At 47.7% G+C, this 22,761-nt stretch overlaps 1 protein-coding gene across 4 annotated transcripts in view; it reads left to right on the plus strand.

Moving 5' to 3' along the window:
- LOC142592560 (muscle calcium channel subunit alpha-1-like) overlaps positions 1-22,761 on the plus strand; it is a 370,570-nt gene that overhangs the window by 146,664 nt on the left and 201,145 nt on the right. The gene's annotated exons all lie outside the window — the stretch shown is intronic.

Here is a 22,761-nt window from a genome sequence, read left to right on the forward strand (position 1 = left end):
CCGAGACAGTCCATGGCGTCCGTTCTAGCGCACCTGGACAATAGACCATTGTCAGTTGCAACCATTTTCACATATCGCCGACAGAAGACATCGCAGCTGAAGGCGACGAAGGGACTACTTCAGTTAATGAAGGATACGGGCTTGGACAAGCGGCGGCTGTGACAGTGATGTTGCGTACCGCGCAAGAGTGACGGACTGTAACTGACGATGTGTTTGCTGTGTTATGTGCTCTCTCTCTCTCTCTCTCTCCTCCCATCTTTCATCCCCCCATCCCGCTTCCATGTGTAGGGTAGCAAACCGGTTAGGCTAAACTGGTTAACCTCCCTGCCTTCCTTCTTCACTTTTTCCTTCCTTAGTTTTTCTCTCTCGCTTCCCTCCTACTGCGTCTGCTCAAGTACCATGAATTTATTCAGTTTATCTCAAGGTCGAGCTTTTCGGTTCCAGAACGCAGCGGTCGAATTATTTTTGGGACGAATGCAAAAACACTCATCTAGCGACATATTGGTCGACCGCCATTAATTCAGCGCAGTCAATATGGTCAGAGATTTGGCTGCCCGTAAGAACGTCGCTGGTGGTCAATACAATCCAGATCTTTCTATTATGACGTCTCTCTTAGGGCAAGGGTTGCTTTGATTTGGTTGGTGTGCGCGGATTACTACGTAGCGTAGTTTGACCGCTTTTAATCTGCTGTCGTTTTCTGGCTGTTTTGGAAGAAAAGTTGAGAAAGCGGGCATAGTCAGTCCGGAATATCTCGGGGGTTTGAACGGACCATTCAACCGATTTGGTGATCGCCGCCTCGTGCACTTCTCCAGAAAGAGGGTCACGTGACTAGCGCTTACACAGGGTTCTCAAATTTATTTGGCGATTTCGACGGGAAACTTGTGTGTACATTATCATAAAATCAAAAGCACTAGGGGCGCAGATCGTGCACTGGTTACCTAAATAATGTTTAGTAAGAAAATGTGAACTTGTTCACTGTGCAGTTGACAACGGAAAACGTGCTGCGCACACGAAAAGAAGCATAGGCGACGGTACGAGGCAAAAGCGACAAAGCGTCACATAATAGTAACTTCTGCTTTACCTTCTTCTCACTTAGAAATGTTGTCGTACGGTATTACTCAGTCTCTTGCAATATTTGATTTGTTATTAAATGGCTACGAGAAATGACTACTCTATGACATGCAGAACACCACGTGGTAGGTTATTACCTGCGTTGCGAGGCGTGTGTATATAGCGACTGTCGAACTGTGGGCGGCCGACGGCAGGTTTTATATCGCTAACGGATGCCGCCCGTTTTAACTCTGGAGAGAGTTTAATTATATCGGGAGAGGTTAGCCCAGCGACATGTCTGGTATGCTACACTAACTGAGCTGTCGAGGAATGCAAGCAAAAATTGTGAAGTGCAAGTGGAAATACAACTCACACGCACTAATACGTAGACTGACGCAAAGGCACAAACACAAAAGTTGCAGAACTGCAGAGTTTCATTAAGGCCTGTATTCCGCAGGAATGCGCTTAGTACTGTGCAAGGTCATATAGGAAGTGCAGAAGCGTGAGCCGGAGTAACCGAGCGAGAACAGCAGAGGCAGCTAGCGCCTGCGTCTGTCTTCATGAGTCTGGGCTGTTGAGCTGTACAGATCAGGTAGTGGGTTAAGCAGTGACGGAAACTTGCGATTTCCTTACTAGTTTACGGAGCGTGTAGATCGTCCTCTCGTTGCTTCTTCATTTCGCAGAGCAACGTTTTATTCCATAAGATGCCCGCTAAACTATGAAAGTAACGTCAACGAATCCGCGTTTCATCCTTCCTTTATTCCTTTCAGTTTAATACACGTGTAGAAAGTACCATAATTAATAAAACATTGCTGTCAGGAGGATCTGAACATTCGCCCAGAGCTTACGGCATTTATTGCGTCGCGCTGTGAAAAGTTCACATGAGCCGTACACTTTCGGGACTCCCTCGCGTGAGTTTTCCAGGTGCTAGCAGTTGGAAGGAAGAGTGGGCCGACATGGGTACTCTGACTGCAGCTTTCCTTGGCGCGTACTCAAAGAAGCGGCAGCTGGTATACGTGTTCACACGCGCCGCCTATAGGCAGTCGCGACGCGGCGTCCGCCGCGTACGCCGCAGACGGAGCCAAGCATGGACGGCGCTGAAGCTGCGCCCGTCTGCACCTCGTTCGCGATGCGCGAAACCGTGCTACATGTGGTGATCGTACGTCCAGAGGTAAATGCCACGCAGTCGTGGCCTCGTCTACAGCGCATCACAATCCCCGCAATCCCTAAATGCGACACAAGCGCTGACACGTAGGCACCGCCTATTTGTTTGTGTTAGTGGGCCATGACGCCTGTTCCGTCCGTGGCCGGATCCGGGCCCGTCTTGAAACCAAGCGGGCGCAAAGAACTGCGGACGATGATGTGTGTAGTCATTATGCAGGAAAGCAAGCGTACCGCAAAGCGGGCAGCGATTGCGCGATAAGGCGCCAGATGTAGCAAGACGCCTTCCATTGCTCCACGCGACGGGGGATGCGCGTCTGGTTTCCGAAAGCGTACCCCTCCTTTGTGTGCGCCTGCGCCGAGGAGAAGACCGACGCGTAGGCGCTTACGAAATCCGAGATGATTTCCACCCCTCCCCTCTCCCGAGGCACTTCTTCTCCGTCTGACTCTCCTGTCTTGTGTGGAGCATTACGAAGAAAAACAATTGCCAGGGGATTATGCGTGTCCTACGAGAGAGTCCGCTGTGCCAGCGTCGACGCATTATAATTTACTGCGCCATTACGTCCGCGAACATCGCGCCGCGATTTCTTGTGTTCTGCTGTAGCGCGCGATTCTCTTGGGGACTACGCCCAAGGTGTCGCTTCTTTCTTCTCAAAAGCAGCACTAACACATGGCCTTGGTTCCTTGCTTCCTTTTAAGTTCATTTACGTTTAGGTGTTGTTTTGCGCCTTAACCTCACTAGAAAGGAAGAAAGCTTCAATTCTCCCCACGTCGACAGAGAAAGATAGAGAAAAATGAGCTTAGATACGGAAGAAGTGGAATTAGCTGAACAAATGACGATGGATCACGTTTTATGACCTTATTATTGTCCGCATAGCGAGGCCAGTGCCTGTATGCTCCTGATGCTATCATTAGCCCCCTGGCCATTGAATCTGAAGGAAGCATTTTTTTCTTTTCTGTGTATTTTTTTTGCGCACTTCGTTCTTTTATTTTTCCGTTAACGTTTCCAGGCGACTGTTTCTAGAACTGACTTGTATTGGTGCTGCTTGGAGCGAAGCTATATAAGAACACACGGCTTCTTAAGCTAACTGGATGATTTGTGGAAGTGTAGAGCGAGAATGAGCTAGCGAAGAGAAGGCAAATCAGGGTAGTTGGCCTCGGAAATGCGCTGGCGGCTTCCTGACGCAGAAAAACGTAACGGGGAGGACTCAAACACACAATAGAGCCGTGATCATGACGAGACGTTCGAAAAGACAGTCACTGAAGGAATACTGTCGACATCTGCAAAAAAGGACTAAATTTGCGATCTCTTGATAAATCTTATGGCCAGGAATTCTAAGGGTCGCACAGTTGCACCAGAAGAATCCGCGAACAAATGTTTTGTTATTTATTGCTAATAAATTGAACTTCTGTCAGCATTATTCATTTTTACCATTTATTTTCAACGTTTGACTAAGCTGGGCTTACTTATTCAGAAAAAAAGAAAAGACGCAGTCGATATCTTTAATAATTATAGTACAACTCCTTAATTGGACGAAGGAAACAGCCGCCTTCTTTCAGTGTACCAGGCAAAACAAGTTGTTTGATTGAGGCCGCCAATCTTTGCCATGTACGGTTCGCCTTATCAGAGAAGGAGCAGCGGGCATCACCTATGATGCCACCTTCTCCTACACATACCCTTCATGACAGAAAAGAGGTACGCCCCGTGTATTTTTTATGTCAGTGATGTGGTTACAGTCTAATAATGACAGACGGCGCCACTACTCCGATCCGACATACGCATTCAACACTTTTTGTGCAGCATCACCGCAGGCGACGCGGGGTTTTGATCTCTCCTGGGCTATGCAGGTAAGAGACAGACGGAGAGAAAGCAGAGAGAGTAAATGTGGGGAGTTCACGAAGGCGATCACCCGTTTGGCTACGCTACGCTGTGGGTAAGGGGCGCATAAATAGAAAAAATACCTGCCTCCAATCCACCCTGTGAAGGTGGATGTACGGCGGAGCTGGTGCGTCAGACATGGTTACACAAGCACCGCCACCACAGGCGACGTACGTCACGCGCGCACGCACTTGTGCGGAAATGCTTCATACGTCCTCATTGCGCTGGGCCCACCGCCACGCGGAAGTGACTTACTGAACTAAATTAACCTTTAGAAGTAAATTGCGTCAGAAAATGCACAAAATGCGACTTGCACACGAGCTGCAGACATGATAGCTACGAATTGTAATACGAATATACGAGAAGACATAATCCTGTTACCCAGGAAACTTAAAGACAAAGCCCTTTGCCAGCTGCCGCTTTTTGGGTAAGCACGCCACGAAAAATCCCGACCAACCAGAGGCTAACAGCTTCGCTGTAAAACATGGAGACAGCGAACACTGCGCGCACACTGCATGGTGTCCAGGGGAATTATGTATGGTAACCAATGCAGCCCGATGCACTTGAACTACAGCAGCACGGGAATGACGTTTCATGGCAGCGAAGAATGTGGCCCTGATCCAAGCATTTTTTTACTCGGAATATGGCCTGAAATCCAGCCGTTCTGAAGTTGCCCGGAGCGAGATGAGTTGGACGTCGCAGCGACGGTAACTGTTACAACGGTCATCATCATCATCATCATCATCATCATCATCATCATCATCATCATCAGCCTGGTTACGCCCACTGCAGGGCAAAGGCCTCTCCCATGCTTCTCCAACAACCCCGGTCATGTACTAATTGTGGCCATGCCGTCCCTGCAAACTTCTTAATCTCATCCGCCCACCTAACTTTCTGCCGCCCCCTGCTACGCTTCCCTTCCCTTGGGATCCAGTCCGTAACCCTTAATGACCATCGGTTATCTTCCCTCCTCATTACATGTCCTGCCCATGCCCATTTCTTTTTCTTGATTTCAACTAAGATGTCATTAACTCGCGTTTGTTCCCTCACCCAATCTGCTCTTTTCTTATCCCTTAACGTTACACCTATCATTCTTCTTTCCATAGCTCGTTGTGTCGTCCTCAATTTGAGTAGAACCCTTTTAGTAAGCCTCCAGGTTTCTGCCCCGTAGGTGAGTACTGGTAAGACACAGCTATTATATACTTTTCTCTTGAGGGATAATGGCAACCTGCTGTTCATGATTTGGGAATGCCTGCCAAACGCACCCCAGCCCATTCTTATTCTTCTGATTATTTCCGTCTCATGATCCGGATCCGCCGTCACTACCTGCCCTAAGTAGATGTATTCCCTTACGACTTCCAGTGCCTCGCTGCCTATTGTAAATTGCTGTTCTCTCCCGAGACTGTTAAGCATTACTTTAGTTTTCTGCAGATTAATTTTTAGACCCACTCTTCTGCTTTGCCTCTCCAGGTCAGTGAGCATGCATTGCAATTGGTCCCCTGAGTTACTAAGCAAGGCAATATCATCAGCGAATCGCAAGTTACTAAGGTATTCTCCATTAACTTTTATCCCCAATTCTTCCCAATCCAGGTCTCTGAATACCTCCTGTAAACACGCTGTGAATAGCATTGGAGATATCGTATCTCCCTGCCTGACGCCTTTCTGTATTGGGATTTTGTTGCTTGCTTTATGGAGGACTACGGTGGCTGTGGAGCCGCTATACATATCTTCCAGTATTTTTACATATGGCTCATCTACACCCTGATTCCGTAATGCCTCCATGACTGCTGAGGTTTCGACTGAATCAAACGCTTTCTCGTAATCAATGAAAGCTATATATAAGGGTTGGTTATATTCTGCACATTTCTCTATCACTTGATTGATAGTGTGAATATGGTCTATTGTTGAGTAGCCTTTACGGAATCCTGCCTGGTCCTTTGGTTGACAGAAGTCTAAGGTGTTCCTGATTCTATTTGCAATTACCTTAGTAAATACTTTGTAGGCAACGGACAGTAAGCTGATCGGTCTATAATTTTTCAAGTCTTTAGACCGATCAGCTTACTGTCCGTTGCCTACGGTCAAACAACGGTCAAACGGTGTTATTAATGCATCATCATCGTCGTCGTCGTCGTCGTCGCCGCCGCCGCCATCATCATCATCATCATCATCATCATCATCATCATCATCATCATCATCATCATCATCATCATTCCACTGCAGGATCTCCAATCATCACTGTCTTGCATTAGGTTATTCCAAATTACCCCTGTGAATGGGTCCAGAAATGAATGTATGCCGGCCCCGAAATGCAGCCACGGTACGATGAGCACCAACATGCGAGTGGGCAATAGCTGAAGGAGTTATGTGACACTATTAAATGCGCCACATTGTGCAGATATCTTGCGTTAGTCGCTTGGCCGCGCCACTTGCAGCCACAGGCGGCCACGTAAACAAAGAACTGCTCCAAAAGTGGATGGCAGACTAAAAGCTGCCGCTTGCAACCTACCTGTGGAATGTGCGTAATCGCGTTTCTCATCAGTTTCTTTGCCGCTGCAAATGGTTAGTGCTTGTAAGTAATTCCTCCAGAATCCGCGGTAACGCTACTTCATAAGGGCCGTTTCCGAAAAAACGTACTATACGTAACTCTGGCAATGTGGTAGTTCTGCCATCATGGAAATGCATTTATGTAATATTCATATGCTTATGGCTTCACACGATCGTGTGACAGTATTTATTGCGCTTTACTTTCTAAATTTCCTGGCACTCGAACGCTAGAAGCACTGTGTGCGTACGTAGTGATTGTGAATTATTCCGTTTAGAATGAAATATTTTCTCGAATGAGATAAATTTGACATTCGACTTTGACATCTAAAGTGGGAAATGCAAATTTTAGGTCAATTGTTGCGCTACCCTTTATTGTCAGGCTGGCTCAGCGGTAATTTTTGAAGCTCCCGTCGGCACTGGTGCTAGAGTTCCCGACAGAAGAATGTGGTAAAATATGGACATACATCTCACATGAAAAGCTGCTGGCGCTGAACGGGGTGACGTCATTACTCACGTAGGGCTGTAATAGTTCTCTGCCGAAATGAATTTCCACACATGCTCAGTTAAGACGGATCTCGGATAGCCTCTTTTCACGCCCTTATCCCGTTTCCGCAGGGCTAGGATAGCAAACAGAACGTGCTCCTGATTTCAGGAAGCAGGACGCTTTCAGAATTCGGGTCTAGCTGTTAGGACAAATCCTTTCACGTTTTCTTTTTTGACGAGGACCACTGAGGAATTGACATTTGATATAGCGTTTTACCGCGGATACTTTCCCATACGGACACACACAAGCGGGGATCATTAGCAAATCGCACTTATTCTTCGCTATTTGTTTTTATCCATTTGACAAAATTCTCTTGAAGCCGTTTACGGACACAAAGCTTATAAGTGTGTCAGGTAGGTGGATGACTAGTTGTTCTTGCTTAAGTGTGACAAAGATTCCTTCGTATCTGAAGCCTCTAAAGCACTAATATTTGTTCGGGAATGTTTGCAGTCCTTCGAACTTAGGCATGAAGTCCCGGACAACAACGGGTCTTTGAGGATCCTCAGTGTACGTTTTCATTCTTATGCAAACATTACGTGCCGTTCTTACGTACCCAGGGGAAAGAAATCATTATTACCATATAGCTCATCCCATTCGAATTGGTTAAGTGTAGCATCGTCAAACACGCCCTTGATAATGCTCCCAAAAGGTTATCTTCCCTTTAGTAGAGACCAGGTTTGATAGCGAAAAGACTCACCTCATGCAAGCAGGATATCCCGCGACCACATTCTGGTGTCGATTGCGCACAAAATGTTCCACAACGTAAGAAAGCTGGGTGCTTGGGGAAACGTCAGCGTGGTTTTCAAGGCCCCGAACAAGCTTAGAAAACTATGCAAAAGCAGCAACCCAGTGGCTGATAAAAGGCTGTGACAAGTACGATAGAACACGGTTTGTATCCTATAGAGAAGGTATTGTACACGACACTACGTCGGGCAAACCGGGCGATCTCTAAATGATAGGCTGAGAGAGCACTGCGACAATGTAAAGAAAGGTGGAGGTAGCTGGTGGAGCCCCCAGTGTTTGCGCGCCTCTTTTACAGCGAAGCTGTATATGGCTAGCCTATTCCTCCGTCCGTCCGTCCGTGCGTCGGCTGTGGGGCGAAAGCTCCTCCGGCGCAACCCCATGCGCATGCCCCACCCCCATAAAAAAAAAGAAAGAAAAAGGAAAAGAGAAAGAGAGGCGCGCGATTGGCTGCGCCAATAGTGACGTCGTTGCTCGCCGTCGCAGCCGAGAGCGCGAGCAGCAGTCTCTCTCTAGCTCCGAAATGGGCTGGCCACACGTCGCACGTACTCCTTAGGAGCAGGCAGTTTTCGATCAGCAACGCCATGAGCAGAACCGGGAACGAGCTCGTCTACGCCGTGCCGATGCTGCAGCCCGGGCAGAAGAATAGGCTCCTGCAGCCGAGCGCAAGCAGCAACGGCGTACCGAGGATCTGGCAGTCTACCAAGCCGTCGTTTAATGAAACGTCGGGATTAACTCAGTGATAAACATGGGGGCCCCGCGTTTCAGCTTCATTGGTTAAGCATCTGTGCGGAGTGCTCTAGCGGTGATTTTTTTCGAGAAAGTTTCGTTGTGCGCAAGGCGCAAAGAAGAAATAACGAGGCTGATGATTGAAACTTCAAATATTGAGAAGTTAGGCCAAGATGTTAGCCCGCCTTCACTATCTTTAACAAGGAAATAATTGTCGTATCTCAATGGATCTCCGTTTGCACATGCCTTAGTTCTTGCACGGCATATATTCCAATGAAGATTTTTTGTAAAGAATAACGCTTGTGTGGGTCCCTTCCCGTGTCCGTGTGAAACCGTATCCTCGCTAAAACACTATACCAAAGATGTCGCACCAACAAGGCCAGAAGTCAGGCCTTGCCAAGGAGTGGAATTTGTTGGCGGCGCAAATTTTGAGCCGCAACTCTTTTTATATATGTTAGTCTCGGTTATGCAGCCCCCCCCCCCCCCCCCCGCCCGCAACAATGTCTATTGCCGCTGCGTGCTTCCACTGAGTAAAGAACCAACTCCATCCTTTCGCCTCAATGAATGAATGAATGGATCACTCAATCAATCAATCGTCCGTCTCTCTGTGAGTGAGTGAGTGAGTGAGTGAGTGAGTGAGTGAGTGAGTGGGTGAGTGAGTGAGTGAGTGAGTGAGTGAGTGAGTGAGTGAGTGAGTGAGTGAGTGAGTGAGTGAGTGAGTGAGTGAGTGAGTGAGTGAGTGAGTGAGTGAGTGAGTGAGTGAGTGAGTGAGTGAGTCGTTCAGTCATCGGATACTCCTTTGCTCGCCTTTGAAAGGCCCCATTGCAACTTTCGGTTATACACTGGAGGTTACAAAACGCCGTCCAGGGAGCGTTATACCGAAAGCGTTTTTTAAATCGGTTCATTGTTAGAGGAGATCGAATAAATTCACTGCCCTTTCACAATGCTGCCAGGAGGCGAACGCCACTGACAAAGGAGACATGCTTCCCCTGCCTCGAGTGTCGTTCGCAAGCGGGGCTCCTTTCCGAACTTCTCCGGAGTCAACTTCCCGCGTGACGCTCACGCGTCGTGCTCTGCCTTGTTTTCTTTTTCTTGCGTTTGGCGCATTTCCAGCGGCGGCGTTGTGCCTTCCGCATTGCATGATTAACCGAAGCCACCTGTTATGATGAGTGACGTAGCTAGCAATGCACTTTGCGTCAAGGCATTTGTGCGCGCTACCTGGACTCTCTGATTAGAATCGATGCTGCCTCAAGAGGGAAGGTGTGTGGCGTTTGGTTTGAAATTTCAGCTGTTTTCGGCGGCGCCCAACGCTGCAATGATTTGCAGGCATGATCGGTAGCACGGTACGTGTACGTTGCGCTCCTCTGTTTAAGATTGCCAAACCTGGTGAGGGGCTTTTTATTTAATGAGCATTATGCCGAAAGTTCAGCGTGGTATGTGTTCATGAATTATCCTGTAATCAACAGCGAAATCTTGCGTTGACTTGTCGGTTTTTCAAAATGGTATGGCGCGAACAGAATCGGCGATCTTCGAAATAATACAAAGCATTCTTGTGGAATGTACAGCGGCTTCTGCGCCGGGCATCTGATCGTTTTCGTCGGCTGATTTCGAAGGCAGTGATTTCTAACACAGCGTATCAATCATTTGCCTAGGTCTGCATTTGAAGCGCTCAAGGTGACCTTCAGACGCGGTAGAGCGCCGATGAAACAATGCAAAATAAGTCATCGCTTGACACATCCGCTTTCGGATCCTAGGCATAGTGCATCGGGGTTCCTTCACAAGTGCACATCAAGGTCGAGAACGACGCACAGCGGGCTTATTCCGCGCTAATCGGTGAATCCACCAGTGATGTCAGTTGTCAAGACACAGTCGAAAGCACATATCTATCAAACGGTGCACGTGTGAAGGGATATGTATATTTGTACATACCCTGATAGCGTAAAATTTTACGTAATCGTTATTTCTAACAAATTAAGAATGCAGTTTCTTGTGGCCATTCAATCTTCATAGGCTGTGGTGTGCGTTTCGTTTCAGAAAATTACCATGGTCCTTGAGTGCCGTTCTACTAAGCCAAAAAACAATGCTTCGCATTACGCAGCGCTAAACTCGAGTTATTGCGGCGAATTTTCTTACGATCATGCTTGTATAAGAATGTCATGTTCTTTTGGCTTCTGCACTTCTAGGTTTTTCTTTTCTGTTTACAATAATGAATTAACCTGCCCTGAAACAAAACAGGAGGTTTTGTCACCAGAATGGGACCTAATGTCACGAACTAAATCTAGCTGTTGCTGGGACTGGCACAGCTGGGTTTGGGGATATTGGTGTCCAGAATATGCAAGCGAAGACGACGTTGCTGTAAGAATTTTCGTTGGCATAATCGCAGTCTGTCACGAAATACGAGATACAGTAGCGTTATACAAAAAATTGGGAGGGCACTTAAGCTTCGCCTTTACGTGTGGAACGCGAGAGCATTCAAAGATCCCTGACTGCTACTCACGCTTTCCGGCAACTGCAGCTTATGTAACCCTAATGTTTACCGGGATACGCTGGCGGCCAACGCTATGCACGAAGGCGAGCGGGCGAGCTTTCTGGTAGAAACGCGGCCTCTTGTGTGGGCCTAGGAGGCGAGCGCCATCTGGATGCTGCTGTTGCAAGCAACCGAGTGCTCTATGAGTGGTAGAAACGCTGGAAAAGTTTCCGCGTAACAGAATGCCGTTACGCGGAATATTCAAATTACAATCCGACGCTACCATTTCCCTCAGTTGTATTTAGGTTGCACTTTACAATTTTTCTGACGCACATTACATTGAGGAATTCAATTAGTTAAGTAACCCCTCTGCGCTACACGGAGGGCCTGCGTGGTTGTGGTTCGGAATGATTTTTCGTTTAACAACGTCCGACGCCGACATAAGATTTTTTCTGCGATGCGGTGCCCTTAGAGTGACGCGATCACTTTGCTTCCATTTTGTGCACTAAGTACGCGTATTTCGCGCACATAGCTCCATAGTGTTCTTATTGTAGTCATAATCAAATATATGTGGCGAATTAATAAAAAAGTAGCAATTTCGCCCGGAAGGCGAAGCATCGATTGCGATAGCAATTATTGGACAGCTATACGAAGTAAAGATATTGCTTCTATCGGCCTTATAAGCATGTAAACCTAGGAACATAGCTAAATTAAGAAGCATGGTGTCACGCGCGTAAAAGCAAACACGAACAGATCTCACTCGATGACCGCGGAAACTCGCTGTCAAAACGGTGGCGTGACAAAACTCTGCAGCGGCAGTGGGTGAAGTGACATTCGTGCTGTCTATCGCTTCAACTTTGAAACTGAGCGCCGAGAACACACAGCAAGCACAAAGCTACGAGGCGGCGACGCGCGACTCTGCCTTTAACGCAGATCGCTCTCAAGTGCGGCGTGCGCAGTTGCGGCCGGGAGTAGAACGCCGCCTCCCCTTTCTCCCCCCCCCCCCCCCCCGGTGCTTCGCGCACGACGGAGAGATTACGCGCCTCCTCCTCGCTTTCATCTCTATCGCGCGGGCGAGATTGAGCCGCCGATCGCCGGCTCCCCTCGCACGCTTTCACTTGCACACGCAACGTAGGACGCGCGGCTGCGGTGTTATCGCTTTTAAACTTTATATGGAACCCCACGGGGAGGCCGACGGCAAAAGTACGCTCGGAGTGTCCATATAATTTCTATCGCACTAAAACAACTTCACCTGTCCGTACAGAGGGCTCCAGCACGTGCCAGCTATTGCCGTGCGGCCCTCAAGCCTACAGTTTAGAACTGCGCTATTCACAGGCTATGCGTATATTGCGGGAGCTAGGTAACAATGTATGTATGTATGTATGTATGTATGTATGTATGTATGTATGTATGTATGTATGTATGTATGTATGTATGTATGTATGTATGTATGTATGTATGTATGTATGTATGTGTGTGTGTGTGTGTGTGTGTGTGTGTTTGCGAAAGTAATTTGGCGCAACAGCTTTTAAGCTCTCCCGCTTAATTGGAAATAAGCAAAATGTGTCCTTCTGTTGACGCCTTTCTTCGTTATCGGAAACAACTGCGACAAAGAGAGAGTGTTCTCATAGCACTAGAAACGAGCCATTCTGATATATGTCGCGCCATCCCTACGATTCCTCTAAGACGCGAGCTAATTTCTGGGCCCGGCGCCAACGTGTCTTCATAAATCTGTCGGAGGGCGCATAGAATGGATATAAAGTGGCCGCCTCAGTAGACAGCGGCATTCAGGTGGAAGAGATACGACCATTCATAAAAGTAAGAGAAAAAAAATGAGAAAGGAAAGAAGAAAAGAAAGAGGAGGGCGCGAGTGAGGTGCTATAAAGGGTCGACGAGGGAGTCGGGCGTGTCACTTTTCCGGTGCGCGCCTCTGACGGGGGACAGGAAACGTTTGTTTGATATACGGGACAACTGCGGGCTCGCGCCGCAGCGGGAAACAGCAGCGGGGTGGATTCGCCGCGACGGCGTCCCTCCTTCCAGCAGCCGCGTCGAGGGAATGCTGGGAATCTTCGCGAGGGAGAGCAGCGCCCTTTCGGGCCTACAAGAAACGCAAGGAGAGGAAACAGAAAGTTGAAGTGAGCTAAAGTCGATGTAGAAAGAAGAGCGTCACCTTCGATTTTTGTCAAACACAGAGGAAACAAAATGTGTGACAAAATGGGAAACCACGTCCCTCGCGTGCCTCGTTCTCTCCTCGCAAACGAAAAAAAAAAAAAATGCTAGTCAGTTTATAAGCGAAGTTCGAGAAAACGGTGAGGAGGAGCAGGCGCTCGTTTTAGAATGGGGGGTGGGGGGGAAGGGACAGCAATCGAAATGTGCGGTGCGTAAGGAGACCCGTTTCACCTTATCACGAGCGCATTTTTTTCCCCTTTTCCTCTAGTGCCGTGTCGGAGTGCCTCGTGGCGGCGGCGAAACGGAGAACCAAACGCGGCCGCGGCAGAAAAAGCGAAGTGGCACGCACTGGAGAGGCCGAAAGGCGAAGCACCTGCATTCACTGGGCGCAATTTTATTTTGACTCTAACCCGCTGGTATATATATATATAGTGCCGTCCGGGACTTCATCGACACTAGGCCCGGAAAGGAAAGCACGACGCCGGCAGCATTACCTGCTCCCTCGCTCGCCCCCGCGTCGCCCCACCTCGCGACCCCAGGAGGAGTCATTTCCTCGTTATCGGCGCAACTGCCCGGCGGGAGGCCTCTTCTTTTGTTCTTTCCCGGCTGCTCCCTTTCCAGCGGTGCTCGTTTGTTTCCGTCCCTTTCCTCTCGCGCCGTTATTTCTTTTCCCTTTCGCGGCGGTACATCAGCCCTGCCATTCCTTAACGGTCGTTCGGCGGTGCGCTGCTTGTTCGCGACGCCATTTGTGCGCTTGTTTGGCGCGCGCTTTGTAAGTCTCGCTGTGTGTGTGTGTGTCTGCCTACATTTATCCCGATCTCCTTTTCCGCCATGAACTTTCTGGAACGGAGTTCGAGTCAATATATGACTAAATTCTCTTTCTCTGCGGAATGTGTGCTTTTTTATACATTGCGAAATGTCTTGACTTTTATACAATTTTTTGCCTTTCCAGGTCTAAGTAATGTCTCCTTGCGTCCTTGCTATATCAAAATCAATAAATAAAATAAATAGTTGTGGGTCACATTTACTCTAGATAACTATGTAAGTTTTGATATTTGCTCTTTTTTTTTTCAAGAGTGCGATCCCGTTATGAAAAAAGAAGTAAAATTTAGGCTCTCCCTAATGCTGCGCTGAGCATTGCAGAAGACGGCAGTGCCTAGCTGTTACTTGGTTTTGTTTACGGTAGCCTCTTTTCAATGTGAATATATATTTTAAATAGGCAGATTGAGTGGCTGAAGTACTAGTTGGTTGCTTTATGGCCTGTATCCGTGGGCGAGTGCAAAGTGCAGGTTGAGCTTTGAATGCCCGGAGAGCACTGTCACTTCACGCTGATATGATGGCGCGCATACATTTTGTCGTTGCTACGATGGCTGTTAGGTACATTCGCGACATCTGTTTTCTATTAGCAAAATTGTTTATATTCGCGTGCAAGAATCATTAAATGGAAGTGAGTGTACTTCACTTGCATCCGCTGCCTAGGCGAACAGTGGTCGCGTCATTTCTTAAGAGCTAAATGCTTCGTCATTAATATGTTGGTGTCCTGATCTCGCAGAATTATGTTTGAACTTATTTATGACAGCTGTTAAATGTAGAATACTTATCTTAGTTCTCCAAAAGTTTCACTTAAAGAAATTACTTTGCTGCCGCGTTTATACTTCCGCATGCATTTATAATAATTGTGGTTTAGTAATCTGTAGACGCTGTCCTTTCTTACTCAGCTTACCGAGGTGAAATAAAGTTAGCGTAAATCTTACTGTGCAATGCAAAATGAGGGGGCCGTTACTTAGGGCTGACTTCAAGTTACCTAAACGTTATCAGTACCAGACTTATTCACAAACGTCACGTAAACGTGTTCCTAGAATGTTTTCTACTTCGTAGTACCGCGCTCACTCGTCCCAGCATACGACTGGATGCGGCCAACCTTCAATGGTCCCCGTTTTCCTTAACTACTCCGTCATTATAATCCTCTCTCGTTCCCTTCCATCCTCCGTTTCTCGTTCTGTGATACTCTGTTTCTTTATCCCTGCACTCCTGCCTTCGTGTTTTCCCTCCTCCTCCTCCTCCTCCTCCTCCTCCTCCTCCTCCTCCTCCTCCTCAATTTCTTTTTACAGTATAGCTTTCACGTCCGTGAAAACGTGAGTAGTGATGGCTAACTGAATCGTTCTTCTGTCGGTGGGTCGCCAACGGAACTCGTTTGCAGTCCGAGAACCGTCACAATGCGCAAAGGCCTCGGGCCCCGTCGTTCGTGCCTGTCGTACTCTCTGCTTTCCCTACCGCCAGAAATTCTTTAACCGGCCGCGGTCAGTGGCGTCAACCAGAGAGAGCAGGAAATCTGGGCAGAAAACAATAAGCGGGAATAACGGAACGCCGGCCGAAATGGGAAACCAAAATAAAGAAGAGGACAAGGGCTCCGAGTAAGGGCAGCAAGACCACTCTGGAACGCTGTGCAGCAAGGAGAGCGGAGGAAAAGCGAACAACCAAAGGCAGGCTTGCGCAGCTATAAGCTGCGAAAAGGGGAATGTGCCCCCACCCAGAACCGGGCAGTCCCCGGTGCGATCCGGTCCATAAAGGCAATCAGCGGACGCGTCAGCACGTACACGAGGCCGTGCAGAACTCATTGCTGCCCTTGGTGTGCGCTCGCTGCACTCCGAGGGAAACGCAAACAGCTCGCCGTTCAGCGCAGCCCCCCTCTTACTCGCGCAGTTCGCTTAGTTCTTTTCATTGCTTTCATCGTAAAATGGTAATAATAAAGAAAGAGAACCGAGAGAGCGCGCCGTTTCATTGCATCTTGTGCTTTTTTGCTGCACGATAGGCACCGAGAAAAGTTGCGCGGCTGGAGAAACAAAGAAAGGTGATCGCTGGAAAAAAAGAAGAGCCGCGCGCTCCAGCGGCGCTTACGCGGTAGCTCCTCTCTCTCCAACCGACGTCGAAATGCATTAGCGTTTCCACCGCGAGCCGCTAGCGTGGCGAGCGCTGAATGACTCCGTTTGTGTTGTTGCCGCTGCGAGCTGGCCTAGTCCGTTCTCGAGGGTCCTCTTGTTATTGAATTTTTGGCATATCGTTGCGGAGTCTTTGGTTGGCTTTCGCGCACGGGAGATGTCGGGAATCAATTGAAGTGGCGTACTTTTGGCACGTTTCGTCGCTAACCGTGGCGCCTATATTCGAGGCCGTATTCGATGTAAGCATGACGTGAATATCGACGATGATCTTGGGGTTTTCCGAAACTGGGCCTAATTTTCTCTGTCTGAATTCGTTGCAAATATAGATGGCCGGGGAGTACTTCGGCACAGCAAGTTGTTGCGACGCGCTGGTAGTTAAACAGCTCGAAGAGGCCAGGACGGTAGCCGTACGTTCACACACGAAGAACGCTGAACTAATGACTGAACTACAATGCAGTAGCTACTGGCTTCAGTTGTGAGTATAACGGGTTAAGCATTACTTATGTGCGCACACATGTGTGCCTCCTACGTTCATTTTGCGTTGTTTGCCTCGTATGCACCAGCATAGGCGCGGCGCTGATTACCTAGCACGCGCGCAAAGCAGCTATTAGAACAGTTGGTGCGCAATAACACTGAACTTGATTAAGACTTGGAGGTTTGCATGGTATATCGTTCCACAGTCACGGTAGAACAATGGCACTGCCATAAAGCGTTGAAACGTACTCGTGTCGTTGACTTGCGTGTTGAACTTGGCACATTTTGCATTGAAAGTTGCAGGCTTTGTCATGGCGCCGATAGGTAACCCGGCGTACATGCCAGGTAGCGTGATAAAGATGCACGGAGATGGTACCCGAGTCGCCAGGGGTAACCGCAAGTGTTTCCGGATAAAAATTTAATTCCTCTTTGAATCAGTCGTCGCGGTTACTCACTGGCGATCGCTTTCCGATCAGAATGTCGCGTATCGAACACAGGGTCCTGAATTCGATTCACTGTTGCGATGGCCGTGTTCCCATGGGGATGGAATCGGAGAACTCTCGTGTACTGATGTTCGGTGCACGTTAGTCAAAATCACCCGCTGAAAATTAATCCGTAGAGTAAGTGCTGCCCTTCGCATTTCTTGAAAACTAAGTCTCTGCACGCTGTCGTCTAGCGCAGTTGTGGATGTATCGCGTTTCCTGCGTACGGGGGAAGCATGTTTAGTTTAACGAAATTTTTTAAAATTGCCTTTTGAAGGTAACAAAATTCTAATATTTAGTTGGATTGTTTGGAGAGGCGTACATTACTTGCAAGAGGAATGAAAACACAGTTTTAACTATTTAACAAAAATTAAGCAATTACCTTAATCACCTTACGGCACATATTGCGATTTACGAATTGTAGCATGTGAGTTTGCAAGGCGTATCGGCTTTGAATTGATTGAGCGAACGACACCAGGTTGGAGGCATGCGCCATCAAACTCGTAAAAATTCACTGTTCCACTTTTTCAATAAGAAGCACTTTCATGCATTGAAGCACAAAAGTGACTGGAACGCCCCTGAATTCCGTTGCACACTTTGAAATACAATATAGAGAAATTGCTGTCTTCCTGTAAATTATTTTCAAGTGGAGGCGGCTTGCAAACCCACCGGCAACAATTCGTAAATTGCATTATTTGCCGTAACGTAATTAAGGAGTTAATTAGTCAATTGCTTTTGATTAGTTAGATATGTGCTTCGATTTCTCGTGCTATTAATGTCCGCGACTTCGAATAATAGAGCTCAAGGACAATAATTATGCTATCTGCCATCGGCGATCTTTAAGAACTACGCTAAACTTAAAAATGATCAGCCCGCACTTTAGCTAACCAGGCCTTCCCCCCCAAGCCATACAGAATTATCAAAAAAGTACAGACTTTGGCGCTAATTCCTTTCGATGACGTCGTCCTCATTCTTCCTTGTGCGCGTCACTTTAGTGCTATGAATCCAAGATAACGTATGAAAATCATCGTCATCATCATTTTGCTTCCTGTGAAAGGCGCTCTCAGCAGCTCGCGCTTTGAGGCATGCGTCGTCCGTGGCCTTCTTCGCCTGCGTTCTTCTTCGTTTTGCGCTGTTCTTACAGCATGCGTCGTCGTCGTCGTCCTTGTCGCCCATGTTTAACTAGCGTCCTACTACGTAAGTTTCCCTTTTGCGCCACCAATTTTTTCCGCTATGAGCGATTGTCAGTCATCTCTTCTGCACGCTAGATGAGCTGCCGAACTGCGCTTTTTAGCTTCCGTTGTACACATTTAAACTGCTGTTTTCGCATCTCTCAACGTTAGGCGTAACATTTCTTATTCCGTTCCGCGTAGCCAGATCGCGGGCAGCGTTCTTCGTTCCGCAGTGTGCATAATTTTTCTGATGATTACGATGAGAAATCAGTCGCTCAGTCAGCGGGACGATCAGACGATACCAAAAACATCTGCGCCGCCGACCCCTCTAGCATTTCTTCCTTTCTTTCTTTCTTTCTTTCTTTCTTTCTTTCTTTCTTTCTTTCTTTCTTTCTTTCTTTCCTTCTTTCTTTCTTTCTTTCTTTCTTTCTTTCTTTCTTGTGGCCGATATGTAAACTATGTGAACATAGGTATCCAGGTAAAGCGTAAAGCGGAGGCGGAGAGGTTGCCTGCCGGAGTTTTGCCGAAGATGGCCTTAGTTGCACGGATTGCTCGAGTTGGAGATCCCCGGGCCGTACTTCTCACATTCGCCGTCGCTGATCTTAATCTTTGTGATGAGGACTCAGTTTACCCGAGTTTAACTCCTCTTGCGACGGGCCCTGACTGGCAGTTGTGGTTCGTCCCTCGTCATGCGCTTTCGCAGTGCGCGTCACAAGCAGCAGGCGCCTAAGGAAACGCTCACTATGCGCTTCGGCGTGGTCGAATGAACTGTGCAGTACTTCTGTATACCGCTGCAAACTTTGACACATGCGAGCAATATCACTCAGCACGAACGCACTGTCCTTGTGCGAGACGAGAGAAAGTCGCAGCCCGCGGCAACGACACTTGCTCCACGCACGCAGTCGAAAGGACAGGCGGGAGTGCGAGAGCAAAGGCGCTTCGCGATGGCTCGCGGCAGACTCCGGTGCTTCGAGACGCTATGTTGAAGACCGTGCACTCGTTGCGGGCCGCCCTTACAGTTGCGCCGCACTTTCCAAAGGATTTGCTGTCCCGTTTGCGCGATGCGTAGACGGGCATCTGTTTGATGGCTGCGCGTCGCCATCTTTTTTGGGGGGGCTCTCTAGAGGCTTGATCCTCGCCGCTGAGTAGAGGCCGCGACGTGGAGCTGATGCCACCGCTGAAGGCACGGCCGCCGTCTGTTGCGTGGCACCCATTTGATTTAAGTCACTTTGCAGACAGCGCTTCTCGCTTTCATTTCACTGTGAAATCCTTTTGTTTGCCTTTGCGGATCGCAATGTGACCTTGAGATAGGGAGAAACAGAAGACCGTGCAAAGGCAGGGGGGAGAAGCCATTCAGAGAGGGACAAAAGGGGTGGAAAGACAGGGAGGTTAGCAATTGTAAGTACCGGCTGTCTACGCTGCAGTTGTCTACTGGCTGAGGGGGAAGAAATGTGTGGATTAGGAAATCAAAGGCGGAAAGGGGGGGGGAGGTGAGCGGGGGCACAAATACGAGGACACCCGAAACAGAGTCACAGTCCGTTAGTCGAACTCGCCCGTGGCATAGAATAAAAGAGCCCACTTTTGACACATTCATTATGAATGGACGTTCGAACAAAGCGCCGATTTAAGCGTCGCTTCCGAGTGCGGGCTGTTTTCCAAGTTGTCAATAGCGTTAAGGGCGGTTCGTGCGGCGTTCCAAAGGGCAGCCACAGAATAAATTCATAATCTTTTTATTAGCGCCAGGCAACTTAAAGGGGGACTGTAAGTCATAACAATGTCCTTAACTTTGTAGGAGGAACAACTATGGCTGCGGCTGATTGCATGTACTGACTATTATCTTCAAAACGGCAGCTTGGATGCACGAACCAAGGAGAATAGGTATTCGTATTCTTGCTCTCGCGCTGCCTTGTTGAAGATGACCAGGCATGATTAGGCTGTGTATTTCCTCTCCGCTGTATAAAGTCCTTGGGTCGATGCGTTACTTATTGAGTCCTCGAATGCAAACGAGGGCCCTGACAGCTGAACATAGCCAATGTCGTCGCCGTTGTACGGAGCTGACGCAGTCCTTCACATTCCGTTCCGTATTTCTGTTCTTTAAACAATTCCACTAGAATATTTAAATGTTGAAATAAAAAAAGTTGGCGCGGTAAATGCGGTTACTACGAGCAAGAGAACTAGGTTTTAGTCAAAGATGAATGACATTGTACGTACAATTCAAAGGAACGAGGGACAAACTAGGAGAGATAGCATGTCACAGGATATTTTGGCGCTTTTATTTTCTATTGGAGATGAATGAATTCACGACAGCGTAGCCAGCTTAGATAACGCTCATTTTTTCCGTGACAACAGGCACGTTGCAGACTGCTTAAGATGTGCGACGGCTATCCGCACGCAACTGCGCCCAAGTGACTGCGTAGTACGAAGTGTTGCGATCCTGGGGTTCTTACGCCGCGAGAGATTTTAGCGACTGGGTGAATGAACGACTATATTGAGCCAAACAGCGCACAATGGATAGGTAGAACATTCCGGAACTTGCCCCATTCTGCTTCTGCATGAATTATCGCATCCTGTACAACTGTAAGATCACACAAGCGCACCTCCACTTTTCTAATCTTGAGACACTCTATCACTTCTTTACCTTTGCCACGAAAAGTTTATTTTCGGAGAAATCAAGCTGCAGCTATATAAAAAAAAATTAGTGCACGTAATTGTCGTTGGCGGGCTTTATCTGATGGCAACAATGGTTTCTCCCGAGTCCACGCATATTATAACAGAAGCCTCTCTTGCCCGTAGAGGACGCAAAAGCAGCGAAGGCCAAGTAATACGTTTTATTCAGCTATATACATGAGAAGAAATAATCGGAAGAATAAGAATGGGCTGGGCTGCGTTTGGTAGGCATTCTCAGATCATGAACAGCAGGTTGCCGTTATCCCTCAAGAGAAATGTGTATAACAGCTGTGTCTTACCAGTACTCATCTACGGGGCAGAGACATGGATGCTTACGAAAAGGGTTCTACTTAAATTGAGGAAGACGCAACGAGCTATGGAAAATAGAAGGATGGGTGTAACGTTAAGGGATAAGAAGAGAGCAGATTCGGTGAGGGAACAAACGCGAGTTAATGATATCTTAGTTGAAATCAAGGAAAAGAAATGGGCATGGGCAGGACATGTAATGAGGAGGGAATATAACCGATGGTCATTAAGGGTTACGGACTGGATTCCAAGAGAAGGGAAGCGTAGTAGGGGGCGGCAGAAAGTTAGGCGGGCGGATGAGATTAAGAAGTTTGCAGGGAAACATGGCTACAATTAGCACATGAACGAGGTAGTTGGAGAAGTATGGGAGAGGCCTTTGCTGTGCAGTGGGCGTAGCCATGCTCATGATGATGATGACGTGAGAGAACCGTATATACAACGCACTTTAAGCACTCACTTGACTCGTAATTTATTTTGGCATCGTCATCTTTAGCATGTACGTCGCCGCTAGTAGTACTTGATCTGACTATGGGAAAGCGCGTCCCGAAGCTCCCCGTTTTTAAGTCTACAAAGCGACGGGAGAAGTGCCAGCTTCGACTTCTTATGACGCGGCATCAAATTACTAGCCATTTTCCATTTAGTTAGGGGTTCATGCGCTTATTTTGTAACATGTGTTTTGCTCTGAAACAGCACCTTTGTGAATCGGTGCGTAAGCATCGTGGTGCTTATGCTGTGTGGTGCTTCCCTCGATAAATTTATGTATGCTAGTTGACTCTCGACCTCCTACTGTTACTAAGAGTTAAATTCGTCTATTAAGTGTCGTCACACGTTTTTTCTACGATGAGTAAAACGTGGAGGTGCGCCAGTTGCTTGGACAAAGGCGCTTATGTTTAATCTGAACATTTATAGGTGAAAGCTGACATGTCTGTCTGTAACATGTAAGATTTATAAGACGTCACGTCATACACCCGCAAGTGCTCAGCACGATTGCACGATACTATATGATTGTGGCTTGAATATATAGGGTTGACATTGCGTTTTGAAATATAATATAAGAGGCCGTAAGTATACAGTGGTGATATCTTGAAATCTTCTGGTTGGAACGATTGTTGTAAGTCAAGACATTGGCTTTTATGTGGCATGCGCCATCATTATTGAAGTATTCGCTAAAATTTTTTCGTCTCCTTCTGTGTGCATGCAAAGAAAACCGGCGAAGTACGACAAAAGATGTTGGCTCGTACGCCAAATGAATGCAATGAGAATATTCTAATACTCTGGGTGTGCGGAATGTTTTACCAAATATATTCGCCCATGGAAATGTTCGAAGGAGGGAGAAATGTTTTATGTCGTTATTTTTATATATGAACTGCTACATGAATATTTCAAAGTCTGCTACAAATTCATAAAAAAGAGAAGCTCTGAGTGGTGAGAGTTTTG

The sequence above is a fragment of the Dermacentor variabilis genome, chromosome 9, assembly GCF_050947875.1.
Source record: "Dermacentor variabilis isolate Ectoservices chromosome 9, ASM5094787v1, whole genome shotgun sequence".
Lineage (NCBI taxonomy): Eukaryota > Metazoa > Arthropoda > Arachnida > Ixodida > Ixodidae > Dermacentor > Dermacentor variabilis.